The following is a 12,242-nucleotide window of genomic DNA, read 5'->3' on the forward strand; positions in this document are numbered from 1 at the left end:
CGGCGGGCGGACAGTGGCGGCGGCGGGCGGACAGTGGCGGCGGGCGGACAGTGACGGCGGTGGCGGATAGTGGCGGCGGGCGGACAGTGGCGGCGGTGGCGGATAGTGGCGGCGGGCGGACAGTGGCGGCGGGCGGACAGTGGCGGCGGGCGGACAGTGGCGGCTGTGGCGGATAGTGGCGGCGGGTGGACCGTGGCGGCTTTGGCGGCGGTGGTGGACAGTGGCGGCGGGTGGACAGTGGCGGCGGCGGGCGGACAGTGGCGGCGGCGGGCGGACAGTGGCGGCGGCGGGCGGACAGTGGCGGCGGCGGGCGGACAGTGGCGGCGGCGGGCGGACAGTGGTGGCGGCGGGCGGACAGTGGTGGCGGCGGGCGGACAGTGGAGGCGGCGGGAGGACAGTGGTGGCGGCGGGCGGACAGTGGTAGCGGCGGGCGGACAGTGGTGGCGGCGGGCGGACAGTGGTGGCGGCGGGCGGACAGTGGTGGCGGTGGCGGACAGTGGTGGCGGTGGGGGATAGTGGCAGCGGGCGGACAGTGGCGGCGGGCGGACAGTGGCGGCGGTGGCGGATAGTGGCGGCGGGCGGACAGTGGCGTCGGGCGGACAGTGGCGACGGTGGCGGATAGTGGCGGCGGGCGGACAGTGGCGGCGGGCGGACAGTGGCGGCGGTGGCGGATAGTGGCGGCGGGCGGACAGGGCGGCGGCGGGCGGACAGTGGCGGCGGGCGGACAGTGGCGGCGGGAGGACAGTGGCGGCGGTGGCGGATAGTGGCGGCGGGCGGACAGTGGCAGCGGGCGGACAGTGGCGGCTGTGGCGGATAGTGGCGGCGGGCGGACCGTGGCGGCTTTGGCGGCGATGGTGGACAGTGGCGGCGGTGGCGGACAGTGGCGGCGGTGGCGGACAGTGGCGGCGGTGGCGGACACTGGCGGCTGTGTCTGGCGGTGGTGGCGGGCGATGGCGGGCGGTGGCGGGGGCTGTGATGAGTGGTGGCGGCTGTGGTGGGTGGTGGTGGTGGTGGCGGCTGGCGGTGGTGGGTGGTGGCGGCTGGTGGTGGTGGGTGGTGGCGGCTGTGGTGGGTGGTGGTGGTGGTGGGTGGTGGCGGCTGGCGGTGGTGGGTGGTGGCGGCGGTGGTGGTGGGTGGTGGTGGCGGCGGCGGCTGGTGGTGGTGGGTGGTGGCGGCGGGTGGTGGGTGGTGGCGGCTGTGGTGGGTGGTGGCGATCGGCGGTGGTGGGGGCTGGTGGCGGCTGGCGGTGGCGGCTTGCGGTGGCGACTGTGGCAACGGGCGGTGACGGCTGATAGCGGGCGGTGGTGGCGGCTGGTGGCAGGTGGTGGTGGCGGCGGCGGTGATGGGTGGTGGCGGCGGTGGTGGTGGGTGGTGGTGGCGGCGGCGGCTGGTGGTGGTGGGTGGTGGTGGTGGGTGGTGGTGGTGGGTGGTGGCGGCGGGTGGCGGTGGTGGGTGGCGGTGGCTGGTGGCGGGTGGCGGCTGGTGGTAGGTGGTGGCGGGTGGCGGCTGGTGGTGGGTGGTGGCGGGTGGCGGCTGGTGGTGGGTGGCGGCTGGTGGTGGGTGGCGGCTGGTGGCGGGTGGCGGCTGGTGGTGGGTGGTGGCGGGTGGCGGCTGGTGGCGGGTGGCGGCGGGTGGCGGCTGGTGGTGGGTGGCGGCAGGTGGTGGGTGGCGGGTGGCGGCTGGTGGTGGGTGGCGGGTGGCGGCGGGTGGCGGCTGGTGGGTGGTGGCGGGTGGCGGCTGGTGGTGGGTGGTGGCGGGTGGCGGCTGGTGGTGGGTGGTGGCGGCGGGTGGTGAGTGGCGGTGGTGGGTGGCGGTGGCTGGTGGCGGGTGGCGGCGGGTGGCGGCTGGTGGCGGGTGGCGGCTGGTAATGGGTGGTGGCGGGTGGCGGCTGGTGGTGGGTGGTGGCGGGCGGCGGCAGGTGGTGGGTGGCGGGTGGCGGCGGGTGGTGGTTGATGGCGGCGGGTGGTGAGTGGCGGTGGTGGGTGGCGGTGGCTGGTGGCGGGTGGCGGCTGGTGGTGGGTGGTGGCGGGTGGCGGCTGGTGGTGGGTGGTGGCGGGTGGCGGGTGGCAGCTGGTAGTGGGTGGTGGCGGGTGGCGGCTGGTGGTGGGTGGTGGCAGGTGGCGGCTGGTGGTGGGTGGTGGCGGGTGGCGGCTGGTGGTGGGTGGCGGCTGGTGGTGGGTGGCGGGTGGCGGCGGGTGGCAGCTGGTGGTGGGTGGCGGGTGGCGGCGGGTGGCGGCTGGTGGTGGGTGGCGGGTGGCGGCTGGTGGTGGGTGGTGGCAGGTGGCGGCTGGTGGTGGCTGGTGGCGGGTGGCGGCTGGTGGTGGGTGGTGGCGGCGGGTGGTGAGTGGCGGTGGTGGGTGGCGGTGGCTGGTGGCGGGTGGCGGCGGGTGGCGGCTGGTGGCGGGTGGCGGCTGGTGGTGGGTGGTGGCGGGTGGCGGCTGGTGGTGGGTGGTGGCGGGTGGCGGCTGGTGGTGGGTGGCGGGTGGCGGCGGGTGGTGGGTGATGGCGGCGGGTGGTGAGTGGCGGTGGTGGGTGGCGGTGGCTGGTGGCGGGTGGCGGCTGGTGGTGGGTGGTGGCGGGTGGCGGCTGGTGGTGGGTGGTGGCGGGTGGCGGGTGGCAGCTGGTGGTTGGTGGTGGCGGGTGGCGGCTGGTGGTGGGTGGTGGCAGGTGGCGGCTGGTGGTGGATGGTGGCGGGTGGCGGCTGGTGGTGGGTGGCGGCTGGTGGTGGGTGGCGGGTGGCGGCGGGTGGCGGCTGGTGGTGGGTGGCGGGTGGCGGCGGGTGGCGGCTGGTAGTGGGTGGCGGGTGGCGGCGGGTGGCGGCTGGTGGCAGGTAGCGGCTGGTGGTGGGTGGTGGCGGGTGGCGGCTGGTGGTGGCGGGTGGCGGCTGGTTGTGGGTGGTGGCGGGTGGCGGCTGGTGGTGGGTGGTGGCGGGTGGCGGCTGGTGGTGGGTGGCGGCTGGTGGTGGGTAGCGGGTGGCGGCTGGTGGCGGGTGGCGGCTGGTGGTGGGTGGTGGTGGGTGGCGGCTGGTGGTGGGTGGTGGCGGGTGGCGGCTGGTGGTGGGTGGCGGCTGGTGGTAGGTGGCGGGTGGCGGGTGGTGGTGGGTGGCGGGTGGCGGCGGGTGGCGGCTGGTGGGTCGTGGCGGGTGGCGGCTGGTGGTGGCGGGTGGCGGCTGGTGGTGGGTGGTGGCGGCGGGTGGTGAGTGGCGGTGGTGGGTGGCGGTGGCTGGTGGCGGGTGGCGGCTGGTGGCGGGTGGCGGCTGGTGGTGGGTGGTGGCGGGTGGCGGCTGGTGGTGGGTGGTGGCGGGTGGCGGCTGGTGGTGGGTGGCGGGTGGCGGCGGGTGGTGGGTGATGGCGGCGGGTGGTGAGTGGCGGTGGTGGGTGGCGGTGGCTGGTGGCGGGTGGCGGCTGGTGGTGGGTGGTGGCGGGTTGCGGCTGGTGGTGGGTGGTGGCGGGTGGCGGGTGGCAGCTGGTGGTGGGTGGTGGCGGGTGGCGGCTGGTGGTGGGTGGTGGCAGGTGGCGGCTGGTGGTGGGTGGTGGCGGGTGGCGGCTAGTGGTGGGTGGCGGCTGGTGGTGGGTGGCGGGTGGCGGCGGGTGGCGGCTGGTGGTGGGTGGCGGGTGGCGGCGGGTGGCGGCTGGTGGTGTGTGGCGGGTGGCGGCTGGTGGTGGGTGGTGGGAGGTGGCGGCTGGTGGTGGCTGGTGGCGGGTGGCGGCTGGTGGTGGGTGGTGGCGGCGGGTGGTGAGTGGCGGTGGTGGGTGGCGGTGGCTGGTGGCGGGTGGCGGCGGGTGGCGGCTGGTGACGGGTGGCGGCTGGTGGTGGGTGGTGGCGGGTGGCGGCTGGTGGTGGGTGGCGGGTGGCGGCGGGTGGTGGGTGATGGCGGCGGGTGGTGAGTGGCGGTGGTGGGTGGCGGTGGATGGTGGCTGGTGGCGGCTGGTGGTGGGTGGTGGCGGGTGGCGGCTGGTGGTGGGTGGTGGCGGGTGGCGGGTGGCAGCTGGTGGTGGGTGGTGGCGGGTGGCGGCTGGTGGTGGGTGGTGGCAGGTGGCGGCTGGTGGTGGGTGGTGACGGGTGGCGGCTGGTGGTGGGTGGCGGCTGGTGGTGGGTGGCGGGTGGCGGCGGGTGGCGGCTGGTGGTGGGTGGCGGGTGGCGGCGGGTGGCGGCTGGTGGTGGGTGGCGGGTGGCGGCGGGTGGCGGCTGGTGGCAGGTGGCGGCTGGTGGTGGGTAGTGGCGGGTGGCGGCTGGTGGTGGCGGGTGGCGGCTGGTGGTGGGTGGTGGCGGGTGGCGGCTGGTGGTGGGTGGTGGCAGGTGGCGGCTGGTGGTGGGTGGTGGCGGGTGGCGGCTGGTGGTGGGTGGCGGCTGGTGGCGGGTGGCGGCGGGTGGCGGCTGGTGGTGGGTGGCGGGTGGCGACTGGTGGTGGGAGGTGGCGGCTGGTGGTGGCTGGTGGCGGGTGGCGGCTGGTGGTGGGTGGTGGCGGCGGGTGGTGAGTGGCGGTGGTGGGTGGCGGTGGCTGGTGGCGGGTGGCGGCGGGTGGCGGCTGGTGGCGGGTGGCGGCTGGTAGTGGGTGGTGGCGGGTGGCGGCTGGTGGTGGGTGGTGGCGGGTGGCGGCTGGTGGTGGGTGGCGGGTGGCGGCGGGTGGTGGGTGATGGCGGCGGGTGGTGAGTGGCGGTGGTGGGTGGCGGTGGCTGGGGCGGGTGGCGGCTGGTGGTGGGTGGTGGCGGGTGGCGGCTGGTGGTGGGTGGTGGCGGGTGGCGGGTGCTGGCAGCTGGTGGTGGGTGGTGGCGGGTGGCGGCTGGTGGTGGGTGGTGGCAGGTGGCGGCTGGTGGTGGGTGGTGGCGGGTGGCGGCTGGTGGTGGCTGGTGGTGGGTGGCGGCTGGTGGTGGGTGGTGGCGGCGGGTGGTGAGTGGTGGTGGTGGGTGGCGGTGGCTGGTGGCGGGTGGCGGCGGGTGGCAGCTGGTGGCGGATGGCGGCTGGTGGTGGGTGGTGGCGGGTGGCGGCTGGTGGTGGGTGGTGGCGGGTGGCGGCTGGTGGTGGGTGGCGGGTGGCGGCGGGTGGTGGGTGATGGCGGCGGGTGGTGAGTGGCGGTGGTGGGTGGCGGTGGATGGTGGCGGGTGGCGGCTGGTGGTGGGTTGTGGCGGGTGGCGGCTGGTGGTGGCGGGTGGCGGGTGGCAGCTGGTGGTGGGTGGTGGCGGGTGGCGGCTGGTGGTGGGTGGTGGCAGGTGGCGGCTGGTGGTGGGTGTTGGCGGGTGGCGGCTGGTGGTGGGTGACGGCTGGTGGTGGGTGGCGGGTGGCGGCGGGTGGCGGCTGGTGGTGGGTGGCGGCGGGTGGCGGCTGGTGGTGGGTGGCGGGTGGCGGCGGGTGGCGGCTGGTGGCAGGTGGCGGCTGGTGGTGGGTGGTAGCGGGTGGCGGCTGGTGGTGGCGGGTGGCGGCTGGTGGTGTGTGGTGGCGGGTGGCGGCTGGTGGTGGGTGGTGGCGGGTGGCGGCTGGTGGTGGGTGGCGGCTGGTGGCGGGTGGCGGCGGGTGGCGGCTGGTGGTGGGTGGCGGGTGGCGGCGGGTGGCGGCTGGTGGTGGGTAGCGGGTGGCGGCGGGTGGCGGCTGGTGGTGGCAGGTGGCGGCTGGTGGTGGGTGGTGGCGGGTGGCGGCTGGTGGTGGGTGGCGGCTGTTGGTGGGTGGCGGTGGGTGGTGGGGGGTGGCGGCTGGTGGTGGGCGGCGGGTGGCGGCTGGTGGCGGCCAGCTGGGACACACCCTTCACCACTGAAGGTCTGAGCAGAACTAACCATATGTCTCTCTCACCCACCAGCCCAGTGTTGCCAGCTCGCGCTCTCAAAATGTTTCCTTCAAAGATTGTATATTATCTTTGAACAACAAGTTTGATTATCAAGGAAATAATGCATATATTATTGTCACATTAATTCTGTGCAATATCTTATTACATTCCTGCTAAATAATTATAATTTGAAACAGGACAAAAAATCCAACATATATATAAAAACCAACATTAGAGATCACGAGGCCTAGGCCTCGCCTGTGACCACACATCCTGCCTCCCTGGCCTGCTACCCTCTCACACCTCACACTCCTAACTCTCTCACAATCACTCTCACTCTCTTACTGTCACTCTTACTCTCTGTCACTCTTACTCTCTGTCACTCTTACTCTCTGTCACTCTTACTCTCTGTCACTCTTACTCGGTCACTCTTACTCTGTCACTCTTACTTTCTGTCACTCTTACACTCTGTCACTCTTACTCTGTCACTCTTACTCTCTGTCACTCTTACTCTGTCACTCTTACTCTCTGTCACTCTTACTCTCTGTCACTCTTACTCTCTGTCACTCTTACTCTGTCACTCTTACTCTGTCACTCTTACTCTCTGTCACTCTTACTCTCTGTCACTCTTACTCTCTGTCACTCTTACTCTGTCACTCTTACACTCTGTCACTCTTACTCTCTGTCACTCTTACTCTCTGTCACTCTTACTCTCTGTCACTCTTACTCTCTATCACTCTTACTCTCTGTCACTCTTACTCTGTCACTCTTACTCTCTGTCACTCTTACTCTCTGTCACTCTTACTCTCTGTCACTCTTACTCTGTCACTCTTACTCTCTGTCACTCTTACTCTCTGTCACTCTTACTCTCTGTCACTCTTACTCTCTGTCACTCTTACTCTCTGTCACTCTTACTCTGTCACTCTTACACTCTGTCACTCTTACTCTGTCACTCTTACTCTCTGTCACTCCTACTCTCTGTCACTCTTACTCTGTCACTCTTACACTGTCACTCTTACTCTCTGTCACTCTTACTCTCTGTCACTCTTACTCTCTGTCACTCTTACTCTGTCACTCTTACTCTCTGTCACTCTTACTCTCTGTCACTCTTACTCTCTGTCACTCTTACTCTCTGTCACTCTTACTCTCTGTCACTCTTACTCTGTCACTCTTACTCTGTCACTCTTACACTCTGTCACTCTTACTCTCTGTCACTCTTACTCTCTGTCACTCTTACTCTCTGTCACTCTTACTCTCTGTCACTCTTACTCTCTGTCACTCTTACTCTCTGTCACTCTTACTCTCTGTCACTCTTACTCTCTGTCACTCTTACTCTGTCACTCTTACTCTCTGTCACTCTTACTCTGTCATTCTTACTCACTCTCAGTCACCCTTACCCATTCATACTCACTCTCTCACTCTTACTCTCATACTCTTACTCTCAATTACTCTTACTCTCAATCACTCTTACTCCCAATCACTCCTACTCCCAATCACTCCTACTCTCAATCACTCCTACTCTCATTCTTACTCTTACTCTTACTTCCAATCACTCTTACTCTCAATCACTCTTATTCTCATTCTTACTCTTACTCTCACTCTTACTCTTACTCCCAATCACTCTTACTCCCAATCACTCTTACTCTCAATCACTCTTACTCTCAATCACTCTTACTCTCAATCACTCTTACTCTCATTCTTACTCTTACTCACTCTTACTCTCAATCACTCTTATTCTCATTCTTACTCCTACTCCCAATCACTCTTTCTCCCAATCACTCTTACTCTCAATCACTCTTACTCCCAATCACTCTTACTCTCAATCACTCTTACTCTCAATCACTCTTACTCTCAATCACTCTTACTCTCATTCTTACTCTTACTCACTCTTACTCTCAATCACTCTTATTCTCATTCTTACTCCTACTCCCAATCACTCTTACTCCCAATCACTCTTACTCTCAATCACTCTTACTCCCAATCACTCTTACTCTCAATCACTCTTACTCTCAATCACTTTTACTCTCAATCACTCTTACTCTCAATCACTCCTACTCTCACTAACTCTCAATCACTCTTACTCTCACTCTAACTCACTCTTACGCACTATTACTCACTCTTTCTCTCAGTCATCCTTACTCACTCTCATACTCACTCTTACTCTGTCACTCTTACTCTCTGTCACTCTTACTCTCTGTCACTCTTACTCTCAGTCACTCTTACTCTCTGCCACTCTTACTCTCTGTCACTCTTACTCTCTGTCACTCTTACTCTGTCACTCTTACTCTCTGTCACTCTTACTCTCTGTCACTCTTACTCTCTATCACTCTTACTCTGTCATTCTTACTCTGTCACTCTTACTCACTCTCAGTCACCCTTACCCATTCATACTCACTCACTCTTACTCTCATACTCTTACTCTCAATTACTCTTACTCTCAATCACGCTTACTCCCAATCACTCCTACTCCCAATCACTCCTACTCTCAATCACTCCTACTCTCATTCTTACTCTTACTCCCAATCACTCTTACTCTCAATCACTCTTATTCTCATTCTTACTCTTACTCTCACTCTTACTCCCAATCACTCTTACTCCCAATCACTCTTACTCTCAATCACTCTTACTCTCAATCACTCTTACTCTCAATCACTCTTACTCTCATTCTTACTCTTACTCACTCTTACTCTCAATCACTCTTATTCTCATTCTTACTCCTACTCTCACTCTAACTCCTACTCCCAATCACTCTTACTCCCAATCACTCTTACTCTCAATCACTCTTACTCCCAATCACTCTTACTCTCAATCACTCTTACTCTCAATCACTCTTACTCTCAATCACTCTTACTCTCACTAACTCTCAATCACTCTTACTCTCACTCTAACTCTCAATCACTCTTACTCTCATACTCACCCTTACTCTCAATCACTTTACTCTCACTCTTACTCATTCTGTCACCCTTACTCTCACTCTTACTCACTCTGTCACTCTTACTCACTCTCAGTCACTCTTACTTATACTCACTCTTACTCACACTTACACACTCTCTGGCACTCTCACTCACCTTCAGTCACTCTTACTCACTCTTACCCACTCTCGCTCACTCTTACTCACTCTAGTTAATAAGAACACGCCAATATAAGACAACAAAACGTTTTCAGATTCTTTCTCACCACTTTCCAGCAACTTTTATAATTTATATAAATTATCTTAGGGAATAATACATAAATTATATATTTAAACATGATATTAGTGTTTAGTGGAATGCATAAGGAGTCAAATTGTGTTAAAAAGAGCGATTTTTAGAAAATTTGGAAAACTACTTTTTTCTGTTCATATTATAACTAAATGGATTTTAAAGGTTTCACTTAGCCAATATATATCATTCACAATTTATTAATGAATTTTACAAAAAAACACCATAAATTTTATATTTAAACATGTAAAAACTATTTGTTTTACATTTGGAAGAAAATAATTGTAGAAAAACAATTTATAATTAAACCTTTGTGTTTGGATTTTTTGAGTAAAAGTTTCTCAAAGGCTCTCCTGCACCATTCTCAATGCAAATCATTCCCACACCTATGGGAAGAGATAGGCGAACGTTGTGTAGATGATTTGTGTTTGCTGGGCAGGTATCTAATTTGGGATGTTTAGGATATTTTGAAAACTGCAGGGGGGTTTGGGCAAAATGTGACCCACCGCTGCTTTCAGTAATTGGGATATTTTAGATATAAAAAGTTGGAATTTCAAACTGCGAATAGGTGCAGAGAGCCAGAATTTGGGTCCAAAATATGGCTAAGGTATCGAATTTCGGATGTTTGGGATATTTTGAAAACTGCAGGGGGGTTTGGGCAAAACGTGACCCACCGCTGCTTTCAGTAATTGGCATATTTTTGGTATAAAAAGTCGGAATTTCAAACTGTGAATAGGTGCAAAGAGCCAGAATTTGGGTCCAAAATATGGCTCATGTATCGAATTTCGGATGTTTCGGATATTTTGAAAACTGCAGGGGGGTTTGGGCAAAATGTGACCCACTACCGCTTTCAGTAATTGGCAGATTTTTTGTATAAATAATCGGAATTTCAAACTGTGAATAGGTGCAAAGAGCCAGAATTTGGGTCCAAAATATGGCTCATGTATCGAATTTCGGATGTTTGGGATATTTTGAAAACTGCAGGGGGGTTTGGGCAAAATGTGACCCACCGCCGCTTTCAGTAATTGGCAGATTTTTGGTAAAAACGTCGGAATTTCACCTGGTGAATAGGTGCAGAGAGCCAGAATTTGGGTCCAAAATATGGCTCAGGTATCGAATTTAGCATGTTTGGGATATTTTGATAACTGCAGGGGGGTCTGGGCTAGATTTGACCCACCGCCGCTTTCAGTAATTGGCAGATTTTTGGTATAAAAATTCGGAATTTCAAACGGCGAATAGGTGCAGAGAGCCAGAATTTGGGCCCAAAATATGGCTCAGGTATCGAATTTGGGATGTTTGGGATATGTTGAAAACTGCAGGGGGGTATTTTGCAAAATTTGACCCACACTGCTTTCAGTAATTGGCCGATTTTTGGTATAAAAATTTGGAATTTCAAACGGCGAATAGGTGCAGAGAGCCAGAATTTGGGTCCAAAATATGGCTCAGGTATCGAATTTGGGATGTTTGGGATATTTTGAAAACTGCAATAGGGTTTTGGCAAAATGTGACCCACCACCGCTTTCAGTAACTGGCAGATTTTTGGTATAAAAAGTCGGAATTTCAAATTGCGAATAGGTGCAGAGAGCCAGAATTTGGGTCCAAAATATGGCTCAGGTATCGAATTTGGGATGTTTAGGATATTTTGAAAACTGCGGGGGGGTTTGAGAAAATTGTGACCCACCGCTGCTTTTAGTAATATGCAGATTTTTGGTATAAAAAGTCGGAATTTCAAACTGCGAATAGGTGCAGAGAGCCAGAATTTGGGTCCAAAATATGGCTCAGGTATCGAATTTGGCATGTTTGGGTTATTTTGAAAACTGTAGGGGGGGGGGGGGGTTTGGGCAATATGTGACCCACCGCTGCTTTCAGTAATTGGCATATTTTTGGTATAAAAAGTCGGAATTTCAAACTGCGAATAGGTGCAGAGAGCCAGAATTTGGGTCCAAAATATGGCTCAGGTATCGAATTTGGGATGTTTGGGATATTTTGAAAACTGCAGGGGGGTTTGGGCAAAATGTGACCCACCGCTGCTTTCAGTAATTGGCAGATTTTTGGTATAAAAATTTGGAATTTCAAACGGCGAATAGGTGCAGAGAGCCAGAATTTGGGCCCAAAATATGGCTCTGGTATCGAATTTGGGATGTTTGGGATATTTTGAAAACTGCAGGGGGTTTGGGCAAAATGTGACCCACCGCTGCCTTCAGTAATTGGCATATTTTTGTTATAAAAATTCGGAATTTGAACTGCGAATAGGTGCAGAGAGCCAGAATTTGGGTCCAAAATATGGCTCAGGTATCGAATTTGGGATGTTTGGGATATTTTGAAAACTGCAAGGGGGTTTTGGCAAAATGTGATCCACCACCGCTTGCAGTAATTGGCAGATTTTTGGTATAAAAAGTCGGAATTGCAAACAGCGAATAGGTGCAGAGAGCCAGAATTTGGATCCAAAATATGGCTCAGGTATCGAATTTGGGATGTTTGGGATATTTTGAAAACTGCAGGAGGGTTTGGGCAAAATGTGACCCACCGCTGCTTTCAGTAATTGGCATATTTTTGGTATAAAAATTCGGAATTTCAAACTGCGAATAGGTGCAGAGAGCCAGAATTTGGGTCCAAAATATGGCTCAGGTATCGAATTAGGGATGTTTGGGATATGTTGAAAACTGCAGGGGGGTTTGGGCAAAATGTGACCCACCGCAGCTTTCAGTAATTGGCAGATTTTTTGGTATAAAATTCGGAATTTCAAACTGCGAATAGGGGCAGAGAGCCAGAATTTGGGTCCAAAATATGGCTCAGGTATCGAATTTGGGATGTTTGGGATATTTTGAAAACTGCAGGGGGGTCTGGGCAAGATTTGACACACCGCTACTTTCAGTAATTGGCAGATTTTTGGTGTAAAAATTCGGAATTTCAAACGGCGAATAGGTGCAGAGAGCCAGAATTTGGGCCCAAAATATGGCTCAGGTATCGAATTTGGGATGTTTGGGATATGTTGAAAACTGCAGGGAGGGTTTGGGCAAAATGTGACCCACCGCTGCTCTCAGTAATTGGCAGATTTTTGGTATAAAAATTTAGAATTTCAAACGGCGAATAGGTGCAGAGAGCCAGAATTTGGGTCCAAAATATGGCTCAGGTATCGAATTTGGGATGTTTGGGATATTTTGAAAACTGCAGGGGGGTTTGGGCAAAATGTGACCCACTGCCGCTTTCAGTAATTGGCATATTTTTGGTATAAAAATTCGGAATTTCAAACTGCGAATATGTGCAGAGAGACAGAATTTGGA

This window comes from Procambarus clarkii, chromosome 2 (assembly GCF_040958095.1).
Source record: "Procambarus clarkii isolate CNS0578487 chromosome 2, FALCON_Pclarkii_2.0, whole genome shotgun sequence".
NCBI lineage: Eukaryota > Metazoa > Arthropoda > Malacostraca > Decapoda > Cambaridae > Procambarus > Procambarus clarkii.